The sequence below is a fragment of the Lontra canadensis genome, unplaced genomic scaffold, assembly GCF_010015895.1.
Source record: "Lontra canadensis isolate GAN:19392208 unplaced genomic scaffold, GSC_riverotter_1.0 scaffold194, whole genome shotgun sequence".
NCBI lineage: Eukaryota > Metazoa > Chordata > Mammalia > Carnivora > Mustelidae > Lontra > Lontra canadensis.
In genome coordinates this window covers 563691-578293 of record NW_022631188.1, presented here as the reverse complement: position 1 = coordinate 578293, position 14603 = coordinate 563691, and the positions used below count along the sequence as shown (strand labels likewise).

The 14603-nt window shown below is 48.0% G+C and overlaps 2 non-coding genes across 2 annotated transcripts; both read left to right on the top strand.

Annotated features, from left to right (window-relative positions):
- Positions 1-2325: 2325 nt before the first annotated feature.
- TRNAA-CGC lies at positions 2326-2397 on the top strand. The gene has a single exon. It is a non-coding gene; the product is annotated as a tRNA-Ala (tRNA).
- Positions 2398-13993: 11596 nt separating this feature from the next.
- Positions 13994-14065, top strand: TRNAA-AGC. The gene has a single exon. It is a non-coding gene; the product is annotated as a tRNA-Ala (tRNA).
- Positions 14066-14603: the final 538 nt, after the last annotated feature.

Genomic DNA, 14603 nt, shown 5'->3' with positions numbered 1-14603 from the left:
TCAAAGATTTACCAGAAAATTTGGCAAAGAATATGAAAAGATTGTTCACAGAAGGAAAATAGAAATGGGTCCTAAAAAATGGGTCTTAAATATATGAAATATATGAAAAGATGCTGGAACTCATTCATAGGAACAGAATTGAACATCAAAGCTTCTCTGATTACGAGGCAAATTGGTTATGAGTTGGTAATTAATAAAACTGAGAATAGATATGTGGAAATTCATTACAGTATTCTTTTTTGTTCTCATGTATGTTAAGATGTTCTGTAATAAAAAAGAAAAGGAAAAATTACACTGACCAATTCACACAAAAAGAAATAAAAATCTTAATAAATCTACACATGTTAAAGAAATTGAATCAATAAGCAATAACCTTCCGAAACAGAAAGCTCCAAGACCAGATGCATTCACTGGGGAATCTACCGAACGTTTAAGGAAGAAATTATACCAATTCTCAACAGTCTTTTCCAGTAGAAAGAAACATCAGGAATACTTAATCATTGTATGAGGCCAGCTTTAGCCTAACACCAAAATCAAAGATGTTCCCAATAAAAGAAACTAGAGACCAGTATCTCTCATGAACATAAATGCAAAAATTCTCAAAAAATAGCAAATCAAATCCAACAATGTATTAAAAAAAAATTCTACCTCATGCCCAAGTAGGATTTACTGCAGGTATGCAAGGCTAGTTCAACATTTGAAACTCATTTGATGTGATCCATCATATCCACAGGCTAACGAGAAATCATATGACCCTATCAGTAGGTGCAGAAAAGCATTTGACAAAATCCAACTCTCGTTTTTGATAAAAACTCTCAGCAAACTCAGAATAGAAGGGAATGTCCTCAGCTTGATAAAGAATACGTATCTACAAAAATCCTACAGCTGACAGCTAGTGGTGAGAAATGGAAAGCTTCTAGCTAAGACCAGGAGTAAAGCAAGGATGTCCCCTCTCATTACTTTCTCCACATCATTGGAAGTACTAGCTGATGTAATAAGATAGAGAGAGAGAGAGAGAGATCAATCGATCGATCCAGGGTCCACAGGAAGAATGAACACCTGCATGGATAGCTCATTATCACACAGAGGTCATGGGCTACCTTACCTTCGCTTCAGTGTTGCACGTTTTGTGGGTTCTGACAAATGTATCAAGGCATGGGTCCACCAGTAACAGTATCACAGCTTGTGGCTTATCGCCAGCGACAAACCAGAGTTGCCATCCTTCCACATCTTCCCCACTACTTGGTGCTCTTGGTGTGGTTTGGCCATCCCAATAGGTGTGTCCTGGTACCTCATTACTGTTTTAATTTGCATTTCCCTGATGACTTTTGGTGTGGTCCATCTTTCCATATGCCTGTTTGGGATCGTTATACCTTTGGTGAGAATCTGATAAGGTATTCTGTTTTCAAAATCAGTTGTTTCCTTATTGTTGAGTTTTAAGAGTTCTTTTTATACTTTGGATACCATTCTGGTACCATGTCTGTGTCTTTCAAGTATTTCTCCCAGTCTATGGCTTGTCGTCTTCTTGTCTTGAGAGTGTCTTTCTCAGAGCAGAGGTTTTTAATTTTAATGAAGTTCCACTTACCAATGACTTTTCTTTAATGTCATTTTTACTTTTGAACAGCCGCGTTTCTCTCCTGTATGACTTCATAAGTGAGAGAAAACGGGGGGCGGAGGGGTCCCAGGGGCCTTTTAGTGGATGGCGGCTGTCGGGGGGCTCGGGTGGGCGGTGCGGGCTCCCCAGGGGCGGCCTGGCGGGGGCTCGGGCCGTCGCGAGCGAAGAGAAGCCGGCACGTGGCTGGAGGAAAGCGGGACAGAAGGAATCTCGGGCTTCTTGATCCCTCCCGGAGCCCGAGTTCCCGGGTGGGCGCTGCAGGGTCCGGAGCCGGTGCCTCGGGGACCCACGATCGGGCAGGATTTCCGCGGGTCCGCGGGTCCGCGCGGGTTGTTCCCGAGCGGGGTCGCGCCGGGCGCCCCCGAGATCCGCGCGGCTCTCAGCCGACTCGGCGGCCGGCCAGGGCGGGCATTTTCCGGGAGCCTCTGGCGGCGGGACGTGCCTCCGAGCGTCCTGGAATTCCCCTGCGCGCTTCCTGCGGGCGCCGGGTCGGGCCCTGGGCTGCGGGACGGCCGTGGCGGCTCCGTCCTGCGCGTCCGCGGGCGCCGGGGGCCGTGGCCGCCTCGGGACGGGGGCGGCGCGGACGCGGCGGACGAGGCTGCGGGGTTCTCCCTCCCGCACCGCCCGGCTCAGGTCGGAGACCAGACAGCGCCGAAGCGTCGCGCGCATTTAACAGGACAGGAAGGCTACCCGGCCGGTGCCCCTCGCCAGGGGATGTAGCTCAGTGGTAGAGCGCATGCTTCGCATGTATGAGGCCCCGGGTTCGATCCCCGGCATCTCCACGCATGATCTTTTATTCCCTTTGCCGACTGGTTCGGCCTCTGCTCCACAAGTTCCAGATGAAACGTTTTAGCCCTTTCTCACCTTTAACCGTTACCGTCCCCTTTAAATAGAGCTATTTCCCGTCGGTCTGTTTCCCTCTCTAGCATCTCACTAACCACCGCATATTCCCTGCTCTCTGGAAATTTCCCTGGGGTGTTTTATCATGCAGTGAGAGGTACAAAGCCAGAGGGACAATTGAGAAGAAATTCCTCCTATGAAAGCATCCAGGAAGAGGGAGTACAGCTGCGTAGCACAGAATGATTTAACTCAGTTAAATGGGGTTCCATCCATTCTCACTTTCCGCTGGAAAATAATCAGTGAAAGTAAAATACCTTTTAGTAATGTTTTAGGGGCTGGTAGGAAGGGTTTTTGGTATTGAGGTAGGAGTTGCACATCAATATTCAGGGGTCCACCCTAAGACCATTAGGGGAATTTCTTCCTAGACCATAGTTACTAACCTAGTTACCATTTCATTTCTCACTGCCTCTTTGGCTTTACTTAGGATTCTGTGCAGGAGAGCTGGTCCTGTCCAGCGCAGGATGTCAGGGAAAAGGTTAGAAATAGCTCATGGAAGTGTAAAGTGGAGTCGGGTAACCCGCAGGCGACTGTGGGACAACACTGGAGATCCTAATGAGGCGGCATTCTGGCCATCTCTCATCAGATGGTTTCTAATGGCACATACATTCATGCCTTGATCCAACTCAGCGCTTTGAAATAGTGGAAATGTAATAACAATAATTTGCTGTTTCTGTTCACATTTAAAAATACAGTAAAATGGCACCATGTATTTGTCTGCCCTTATTTAAAGGAAATCCAATAATTAATAAACCTTTGTTGGGTGGTTTTTTTAATATTACTGTGTAACTGTGCTAAATCAGGAGATAACAACTGAAAGGAGGAGAGGCAATTTATAAACCATATTTGCATCTCTGTTATAATTAGCATATTGGAGGTTTGTAGGAGATATGCTGGGACAGCAGAGGGTAGGATCAGTTCTTGAGGAGCTAGCTCAGGAAAATCCTCACAAACGAAGATACCAGTGAGTAAGTGGGAGGTTTGCAGTTGGAAATGAGGATCATGGTGTGATTCTGGTCATAATAATCATGGACATGGCATGAAGACATGACACAGAACATTGGAAAATTTAGATAGTTACACATGTCTGGATCACAGGATGCTATAGGGAAATGTAGGAGATGTAGGACTGTATGGCTTATCAAGGATTTTGGGCTTTATCAGTGTTCTTGGTTGCAAAAAGCAAACACTGAGAATGGTTAACTTAAGTGGAAAAGAATATCTACTTGGCCAGGTTTAGATCAGTGCTAGTAGCTTTGACAGTAAGTGTCTGACTCTGAAATTGTCAGATTCCCTAAACGTAATAAAGGATCTCTCTCTCTCTCTCTCTCTCACACACACACACACACACACACATTTCCGATGACAATGTCCCTGTGGCTGCTTTCCCAGAGGACCCAGTCAGCAGTGAGGAGAGACTGAAGCATTATAGACAAGACATTGCTACAGTCAGGTTATTCTGTAAACAGTGTGAGAAATGGATTAGGAATGGTGATAAAAGAAGATGAAAACAAGATGTATTCAGTCATTACTGCAGGAGTCCCAAGAGCTGTGGTGGGGACCTCCTCTGAGGAGTGAGCGTCAGGACATCAAGACCTGTGCTGAGACCATTCCTTATGAACCCCAAAGTGACGGAGTCAGAGGCTTGAATGCTCCCAAGGACCTGGACAGTAGGCAGAGCTCATTTTTTTTTTTTGGAAGAAATTAAGGTCCAACAGAGGATCCATCTCTGGAATATAGCTAAATTTTGAGAGCATTTCAGTCTTTTAATTTCTTAATCACTCCTTCTCACCCATTTTTCCACTTCCATTGCAATCTTTTGGGCTACAGAGGATGGTTAATTTACTTGGAAACCGTTTGACCAGCTATGCCCTCTGTTTCTCCTTCTTACTATCCCAGTTCACCACTGCAGACGTGAGCCCTCCAGTGCTCTACCCTGTCTGGTACCTTGCAAGATGTAAATGCCTCCTGTCCTTCCATTTTGAGGCCTTAGAGGTGCGTTCCGTCTCACCCGAATGCTTCAGCTCCGCTCTCTGTAATTCATGGTTCCATGTTGGACAGGCCTCCTAGACGAACTCTCCTGGTTTAACTTCAACTGCCTCTTCCTAATGACATGCCTGTTTCAAGTTGAATCAGCACAGTCTTCAGTCTTGGAGTCAGGAGGTGGGTTGGCACCTTCATGAGACCACATTCCAATTTCCAAACCATTAATTTGTATGCATTTAAAAAAAATATGAGGGGCACCTACGTGGCTCAGCTGGTTTAGCAACTGCCTTTGGCTCAGGTCATGATCTCTGAGTCCTGGGATGAGGTCCAGCATCGGGCTCTCTGCTTAGGAGGGAGCCCGCTTCTCCCTTTCCCTCTGCCTGCTGCTCTGCCTACTTGTGATCACCTTCTCTCGTCAAAATAAATAAATAAATAAATAAATAAAATCTTAAAAAGAAAGAAAGAAAAGAAAAGAAAAAGGAAGGAAAGAGGCTTCTTCCTAGATGAATGGAGACTGGTGTTTCTCTTCTTGCACCCAGTTTGGTGGCATCAGCACCCGTGTAGACAGGTCACCCAGGACCTCAGCCTCTGGCTGCTCCAATCTCTGTTCCCCCAAAACCCTAACTTCCACGCTGGTTTAGCTGCTCACATCCGTGGCCATCTTCTCCATATTAGCATGAATCTGTATTATGCTGAAATATTAAGTCCATGCGATATACAGTAATTTAAATTTTTTAAAATTTAAATTTAATTTAGTTAACTTACAGTGTATTAGTTTCAGGGTTAGAATTTTGTGATTCATCAGTCTCATAGAACACCCAGTGCTCATCACATCAGGTGCCCTCCTTAATGCCCATCCCCCAGTTACCCCATCGCCCAGCCCACCTCCCTTCCAGCAACTCTCTTTTTTTCTTATAGTTAAGAGTCTCCTGTGGTTTGTCTCCTTCTGTTTTCATATTATTTTTCCTTCCCTTCCCCTGTGTTCATGTTTTGTTTCTTAAATTCCACACGTGAATGAAATCATCTGGTGTTTGTCTTTCTCTGATTGACTTCTTTTGCTCACTCTTTCCCTTACAAGGTTCCCTTTGGATTACAATGGGCCCACATGAATAATCCAGAATAATCTCTCCATCTCAAGATTTTCAAGTTTGTTGATCTTCTAAATCCTAATTACTGTATAAGGTAACATTTGCAGGTTTGGGAATTAGGACATGGATGTCCTTGGGGGCCATTATCCTAGTACCACACCAATTCTAATCTGTCTCTCCTGGCCGTTTCGTCCAGGTACTTCCACAACTTTTGTTTTTCTACTGAATTTTTCTCCCTGTGACTCTTCAGTTCCTACACGTTCTTCTTTCCATTGCTGTAGACTGAATGTTTGTGACCTCCCAGAATTCACAGATTGAAACCTAATCCTCAGTGTGATAGTGTTTGGAGGTGGGCCTTTGGGAGGTGAGTAGGTCATGACGGTGGGGTCTTCATGGTAGGATTAGTGCCCTTATGAAGGAGAAATCAGGGGCACCTCGGTGGTTCAGTCGGTTGAGCATTTGACTCTTGGTTTTGGCTCAGGTCATGATCTCAGGTCTGTGAGTGAGACCCAGCCCCATGCCAGGCTCCCTGCTCAGCGGGGAGTCTACTTGTCTCCCTCTCCCCCTGCCACCCACCCCGCTTGTGTGCTCGCTCTCTCTCAAATAAAAATGAATAAATCTTAAAAAAATAAATAAAGGAGACCTCAGGGAGCTCTCATGCCCCTTCCACACTGTGAGGACACACGTGATTCAGGAAGCCTGTTCTCATGAGACACCAGATCTGCCTGTGTGCCGACCTTGGACTTGCCAGCCTCTAGGACGATGAGAAATCCATTTCGGTTGTTTATAAAGCAGCGGGTCTGTGGTATTGTTAGAGCAGCCTGTACACGCCGCACCTCGGGTCCAGCTCAGGCTCCTTGATCCTTCCCTTCGACCACATTTTGACAATGTCCGTAGGCTCCTCTCATACTGAGCAGCCTCCCTCAGATGTCTGGCTGTAGACGGCTCCAAATGCCACTTCGTAGCAGCAGCACAAAGACTGCCGCATCCTGCCAGAGAATACCCCACTGCCGGCTGCTCTGAGAAGTGAGCCGGCCTTCACGCCGGTCTCCCATGTCCCCACCCAACCTGAGGTCTGGGGAGCTCAGGGCTGTGCGTCCCCGTCACCCACTCGGGGTAAAAGCAAGGAGACCTGGTCCGTCTCCGTCTCCTCCTGTGTTGGGATTCAAGTTAGTGTCACTTCAGAGATGAGAGAAGGAGCATGACCAGCAGTGTCATAATGACTTTTGTCCCTGTGCATCTGAATAGGACTTTGGGCAACTTCAATCCAAAGTTCATCTTTGAGGCAAGAGAAGAAGCCGAGAGGGGGGCGAGGTCTCCGTTAACCTTTGCTGATACCACTCTCCCTCTGTTTCCCTAACAAGATTTACAGTAGCTACGTAAAGAACTCTTGGCTTCTTTGAAACACCTAATCCTACTTTGTCCCTTCAGCTAACTTTGCTTCCTACTTTAGACATAAAATGCAATCAGATGAAGGCCAACATCACTTCCTTCTCTGTGTGTCGTGTCTACTTAAGCAATGTGCCTATATGTGTGTGCATTGCTGTCTGCTAAAATGAAACAAATGTCCCTTGTCTCAGTGCTACGCTGGCAGGAAAGTCCATACAAAATCACCTGGGAATTTTGCTAAAATGAAAGTTGCGTGGGTTTGGGCAAGGCCCGAGATTCTCCGTTTTATAACCAGCTCCCAGGCGATGTCAGTGCTGCTGGGCTCCGCAAGACACTTTTTGTGGCAAGAACTTAACCCCCCACCCCGGACTAGTCCTCCAGTGGTGCTCAAGCCATCGTGTCCTGCATTCACAGGGACCCTGCTCTCCCAGCTCTTCTTACGTCCACCTCTCCCTCTCTGTTGGCTTCTTCTCATTATTATATACAGTGGCTCACGTGTTTCTTCCTGGCTGCACGTTCTCTTACGGTCACCACTCTTTTCCTCTCTTCCAGAGGAAATATGCAGCCATATTTCTCGAAATGCGTATTTCTACCCTGTGCCCATTCCCCGTCTCACTCTCTCTTCTCAACTCTCTGAATATGGCCTGAGTCCCAGAGCTTTAGTGAATTGGTTATCAGAGTCACCAACGAGTCCTTTGTTTCTAAATCTAATAACGTACTTTGGTAAATGTTGGTGTTTTTCAAAGTTCGGACCTAGAGGACCTTTCTTCATGCTGTATGCATTCTTCCTAAGCACTCCTGTGTGCTAAACTGCTCAGAATCCGCTCCCGAAGCGGATGCTTCTCAAAACACATCTTTAGTCCCTTCCACGAGTCAGAGCCCTGTAGCCTGGGGCACATCGCCGCCTTGCTGTTCCACGGGTGCCTTGCCCTGCTCCTCACCCAATCTAATCAATCACCAGTGCTACTCTCCATTGCCTCCCAAAACCGCACACCACTTTCCTACTCATCCGCTCTGGTGTGCGTCTCTAGCCATTCTTCACACTCAAAAATATCCATGAGTCAACTTCTCTTCTCTTCTTGCACTGCACTTACAGGCAAGGTCCTTAATCAAGGTTGAAACTAACTATGCCAATGCCTGGGAAGCCCAGATTTTCCAAAGAAAAACATTCACCCTGCTCATGGGATTTATTTTAAAATCATAGTAAGTATTAAGTGGGTAGACGGTGCTGCCTGCAAATCCCAATATTGTTCCCTAGTGATTTGCCTTCTCTCTCTTAATCATTTTTGTTGTTGTGGCATAATAAGAAATATATTTAGTCTTTGACCCAGATCCTAGCACAGAGCTCTCAAAACACTTTACTTCCCTAAATGATAGGAATGTCTTTTGTGACCCATGGGGAGCTCTGTTTGAGCACCTTTGAATTGATGCTAATGAGGCGACTTAGAGTGGGGCCTCTACAGAGCCTTCCGTGGGCTGATCACAGGAAGAATGAGCCTTTACAGTGTTGCACCATTCAGCCTCAGCCGATGGCCTCTGGGAAGTTAGGGTCTAAAGAGAAAGCTCTCTAAAAGCTCTGGAGCAAGAGGGTTTGATGACTGTCGGTGTTGGGGAAGCATTCTCATGCTGGGAGGATGGCAGCGCCCCCAGTGCCACGCGGACAGGAGCGCCTGTGCTCAGGATCCTTCAAGAGCTCAGAGCGTGGATCTTTTCCTCTGACTGCTCACCTGTGTCTTTTATTACATACTTTATAATAACTCAGCCAGATAGGTAACCTGGTATCCATAACCTGGCGAGGAGATCTGTGAGCTAGTTTAGCAAATCAGTTGAATCTGAGGAGGCAGGCATGTGAACCTCTAGTTTATATCCAGTCAGGGAGCATCACAGGTAACACCCGGCATCTGAAAGGGGCATATCTTGTTGTGGGACTGGACCCTTAGCCTGTGGGATCTGACACTGTCTCTAGGTACATAGGGTCAGGTCTGAATTAGATCTGAAGGACGCCTGTTGGTATCTGCTGGTAATTGGAGAATTGCTTGGTGGTGTTGGGAAAAAAAAAAAACATCAAACTCATACTGTTGCTTAAAATTGGGTTTGCCTCTTGGGGAGGGGGGTGTCAAGCCAAAAGACACAACCAAAGAAAGAGAAATAGGAAAAGGGACGGTTTTATTTGCAACAAGTAGCGAGAAAACCAGGGATATTTCCCAAAGCAGTGTCTTCACAACAACAAAACTGGGAAGTTTTAACCTAGGAATGCATGCAAATTCATGAAGGGGCTTTTGCAATGGGGAATTCAGCTTGGAGCTGGGGCAAAAGTCATCTTCAGGTGACAGGGTCCAGGTCTAAGTCCCAGGGCCAGCAGGGGTCAGCAGCATCAACTCTCTTGAGTTGATCTAGTGTGTCTGAGGCTCAAAGAGGGTTCAGTCCTGCAAAGGTGACTCATGAAAGTGCTTTGGACAGTCTTTACTTTGGAATCGGTATGGGGAGGTTTAGCAGTCTGATAGGATTGGGTGATCTCCTGGTCTGCTAGCGGGCATCTTATATTCTTTTGTTTCCTTTGAACTGTGGGCTACTGAGGCCGATTCCTCGCAATTTCTACATATCTCAGGAACTTCGGCCAGAAATGTTTTTTGGGCAAGTAGTGTGGGTCAGGCATAGATCACAAAAGATGTAATTAATATAAAACTTAAGACATTTATAGGGCACACTGTGGGTGATTTGACACACACACACACACACACACACACACGGAAAGGATTTCCCCATCTAATTAATTAATACATCCACCACCTCTTTTAAAATTTATTTTAGAAAGAGGGAGAGTGCTCACAAGCAGGGGGAGGGGCAGATGGAGAAGGGGAGAATGGCCAGCAGACTCCCCACTGAGCGGGAGCTCACTCTCAGGACCCTGAGATCATGACCTGAGCCAAAATCAAGAGCTGGATGCTTAACTGACCGAGCCACCAGGCGCCCCCATCCATCATTTTCTTTATTAATCTTGTGTGTGTGGACATGTAAGTTCTGCTCTCTTAGCAGATCTGTTACACAGTCCATTGTAACCAGCTACAGTCCCCGTGTTTTACGTGAGGTCCTCAGACCCTACTCATCTCAGAGGTGAAGGTTTGTACCCTTTTATCACCTCTCTATTTCCGTACTTTCAACCTCTGGTAACCACTTTTCTGCTGTCTATTTTTAGGAGTTTGACTTTGCCCCCCCCCCCCCCGCCCCGCTCCCGCTCCCCATGGAAGTGGTACCATGCAGGGTTTGTCTTTCTCTGACTTACTTCACTTAGCATAATGCCCTGAAGGTCCTTGGATGCTGTCACAAATGGCAGGGTCTCCTTCGTTCTAGTGGTGGTAATATTGCATTGAATACATAGACCACATCTTCTTTATCCATTCATCTCTTGATGGACACCTAGGTTGTTTTCATGTGTTGTACTGTGATTAATGCTACAGTGAACGTGGGAGTATGGATATCTCTTTGATATCTGCTTTAGTTTCCTTTGAGTATTGAAGGGTGGTGGTTCTAGTCACCAAATTCCACTGTGTGTGTGCAGGCAGCTTTCCCACACCAATAAGCAATGCTCTGTATATCAGCCAAGTGTCCAGTCATTCGGCTGAATTCTGACACTATTTTCTGGAGGCCTAATGAGATCCCATAGATTAAGGGCTTGATCCAGCAAAGAACCGCTTCCCCTCCCACTCACTGTCCCTGCTTCAGACACCAGCACTGTACTTCTCACTGACTGGCTAGAAATCAGAGGTTTCCATGACCTACTCTTCTTGGGTTTGATAAATTTGCTAGAACAGCTCACATTACTAAGAGAAACATTTTACTTACTCAGTTAAAAGGATATAATTCAGAAACAGCCAGATGGCAGAGATGCTCAGGAAAAGGGCATGGCGCTTCTGTGCCCACCAAGTGCATGGCTCACATCAGATATCTACGTGATCGTGATCGCAAACCCAGAAGCCCTCCAAGTCCTCTCCTCTGAGGTTTTTATGCGGAGAAGTCTCCATGCCTAGGTATGGCACAACTGATTAAATCATTGCCCACTGACGATTGATTGATCCTCCCGCCCTTCTCTCCGTGAAGGTCAGAGAGGTAAGACGGTGAGTTCCAACCTTTAATCTCAGAGCTGGTCTCCTGGCAACCATCCTCCAACTCTAAGTGCAGCCACTATTAACATAACAAAAGTCACCTTTGTTGCTGTAATGATGTAGGAAATTCTATAATACATATTTCCTACTACAAACCACATTATCACAGATATACATGATGTGGGAAACAAAAGCAGGAGAAAAATTAAATTTCCTTAGTACTTAAGCCCATTCACAAGTCCTTAAAACAGGCAGAGTGACCTTCCTCCAGAAACTTCACTGCCTGGATGTTGACACTTTGCTGGAGGCAAAAGGCAGTCACTGGCCAGACCCCCAGGACCTGTAAGTCTGCTTTAACAAATAAAAATTCTTTTGGAAACTTCTATTTCTACCACCCTTGCCCAAGATATATGCTGGCAATCATGCCCCAAGATGTGGCTCCGGATATACATCTGAAGGGTCTCATGACTGAATTGTTACTAAACAGTAATAAATGCCCTTTTCTAACAATAGCTAGCTCCCTTAGGATCCTGGAAACCTTGCTTCCAAAATACCTTGGAGGTTTGTGCTGTCCCTGACCCTGTCCCAACCTGAAACTATGTGATGGGCCACTCCTCATGAGCCCGGTGCAGCTCTTCCTGCCCACGGGTCCTTTCCCTGGGTTTTAATAAAACCACCTTCTTGCATAAAGACATCTCAAGAATTCTTTCCTGGCCGTTGGCTTCGAATCCTAACATCCTTCCCACATCAGTAGACATCCAGAAGTAGAATTGCTGGATCCATAGTAGTTCTGTGTTTTTTGAGGAACCTCTGTACTTTTTTCCCTAGTGGCTGTGCAAATGCAGAAGGGCTCCCTTTTCTCCACAGTCTTGTCTTTTTGCTGATAGCTGTTGGAACAGGTGTGAGGGGAGAGCTCATTGTGGCTTTTATTTTATTTCTCTGATGATGAGTGATGTTGAACACTTTTTCACATACCTTTTGGCCATTTGTATATCTTTGGGAAAATGTTCAGTTCCTCTGCCTATTTTTAAATTGGATCATTTGTTCGATTTTGCTATTGAGTTGTATGGGTTCTTTATATATTTTGGATATTAATCCCTTATCAGCTAACTAACCAGATAGATGATTTGCAAAATCCCCCCCCCGCTGTTAGTAGGTCGCCTTTTTATTTAAAATCTCCTAACAGAAGACATTCTGTTTATTCATGTATACAAGCATCTATCCATTCACTCTTTCAAAAAAATGATTCCAATATTTACTTATGCCAGTTGCTGTAGTCAGCAGTGAGGCACAGTTAAGGATGACACGGTGTCTTAGCTAGCGTTCAAGAAGGCTGGCTGAGACCCTTCCCTCCTGATTAACACCTTCGGGGAGTTCCCTCCCACATAAATCAGTCAGTGGTGTCCTAGCTGAGCAGGGACTAAGGCCTCCTCCCAACATCTTGAAAGCGTCTTGCAGACAGAGTGAAACCGCCCGGCCGCAGGCCCTGTAGACACCTGAGCTCTGCTTCACAAGACACCTGGGGCCAGAACCCAGCCAAGCTGCTCTGGAGTTCTGACCCACACAATCCAGATTATAAACATTTATTTTCTTAACCCATTAAAATTTGGAGTATTACTCAGCAATAGATAACTAATATTCACAGCAAGACTTTAAAAAATGCTCTTTGGCAAATAATCATTTACAAAAATAATTGTTATCTGTTTCTCTCAAGATACCTGACTATTATCAGAAACGATACTCCTTGCAAATCGACTTGGAAGGCTAAAAGGCAGTGTCGCTGTTCTTCTCCGTTACCCTTTTGATGCTGACAAAAACCTGACGTCCTCTGCCCGACTGGCTAGTGTGTCAGCCACCAGAGGGTCACGTACCTGCCACTGAAGCAGTCATGGGCAAGGAGAAAGGGTTGGGCCCTAATTATTTCAGAAAACTCACGATTTGCGCAAACCGTGTGGGGCCCCCATCCCTGCCGCTGGACCACACTTTAGGCTCCAACGGCCAGGTGCAAGGAGGAGGTGTGCTGGAGCCCTGGGATCGCGCTGGCGCCCGTGGCTGGGTCTCCTCGCCCCCCACCCCGCCCCAGTCCCCCAGTGCAGCTGCCCCCAGCCACGCGCACGTCGGCGCCCCTGCAAGCGTCAGCCTCAGCTTCCCCTCCTTTCTCCCTGGCATCCCCTCCATCCTTGCAGACTGGCTCGCAGGTCGCCGGGCCCGGGCCCTGCATCCTCGGGGCGCGCCCCCGGGGGAGGAAGGGGCCGGGACCGCGGGAGACCCACTCCTTCTGCAGCGCGTGAGGCACCGGGGAGGCAGACGTTTCAGCTCCGTCTCAGAAGTACCGCGTTTCTCCCTTCTTTGCATCGGAGCGGGGTCTGAGGATTTAGTCTCTGGATTTGGCTGGCATTTTTGCATAAAATGGGGGTCAGTAGGCCGCAGGCAGCAGTCCAGCGTCTCTCCCCTTCAGCCCTCCAGTTGTTCGCGGTGCAGGGTTGCTCTGTAACAACCCCTGCCCCGGCTCCCAGTTATCTAGGAGAGGGCGCCCGGCGGCGTCCGGAGCCCGGGAACCGGGTGCAGGAATGCGGGGACTCGGGGTACTCTGGTGTCTTCCTTAAAGACAGTCATTGGGAACGCGTTTTTCTCTTCCCTGGAAGCATCCTTCCTTTGGCCCACAGACCTTTTGGGAAAAAAGAGAAGAGCGCTCGATTGGTGTTTCTCGGCGGGATCCCCACCCGGCGCGTTCTCCGCGTCCCGAGCCGGCGGTTGCGGGTTGGTCCGGGCGCCTTCCCGGGGCACTTCGGAGGGAAGAGTGGAAATTACAGTTCTCCGTCACCGAGAACAGGACAGGTTCGTTTGAGACGTGGAAGGGGGTAAATTGGCTCCATTTCATGAAGATAGTTTAGAAAAGCTCGGTTTTGAGCAGTGGGGATGTAGCTCAGTGGTAGAGCGCATGCTTAGCATGCATGAGGTCCCGGGTTCGATCCCCAGCATCTCCATTCCTTTTCTCCCCGGCGAGGAAATCGCTTTCTTCTTCCGGCCGCAGCCGGTTCCCGCAGGCTCCGAAAGGTCATCGTCCTGCTCCCGGGCGCTTGCGGTCCGCTGGGGTGTCCGCGGAGCCTCGCGCCTGGCACCCGGCGCGCGCCCGCAGCCCCGGCCTGTGCTTGAGCACCGGGCGGATCGCCAGCGGCTTCGATCCCTCCCGCGTCCGGGAAAAACGCACTTGGCGTTCACCCGCGTCAGCCCTGAGCTGGGAGGTTTGGGGACCAGTTCCTGTCTTTGCTTAGCTTCCGGGCCGGGGCGCAAGGCAGCGAGCCCGCCCGAGCTTTCCCGGGCTGAGGCTCAGCTCGAGCGAGGAGGGTTTCTTCCGCGGACGCGCGGGGTGGATCACCCGCTCCCCCAGCCCCTCCCCCTTCCCGAACGTGACCTTCACCCCGAGGTCCCGCCGAGCAGCGCTCGGCTGGGAGTGAGCTCTCCGCTGGGTTCTCGGGCGAGGCAGGGGGAGGTTTGCGAAGTGTGGACTCCCTCTCTCCCCGT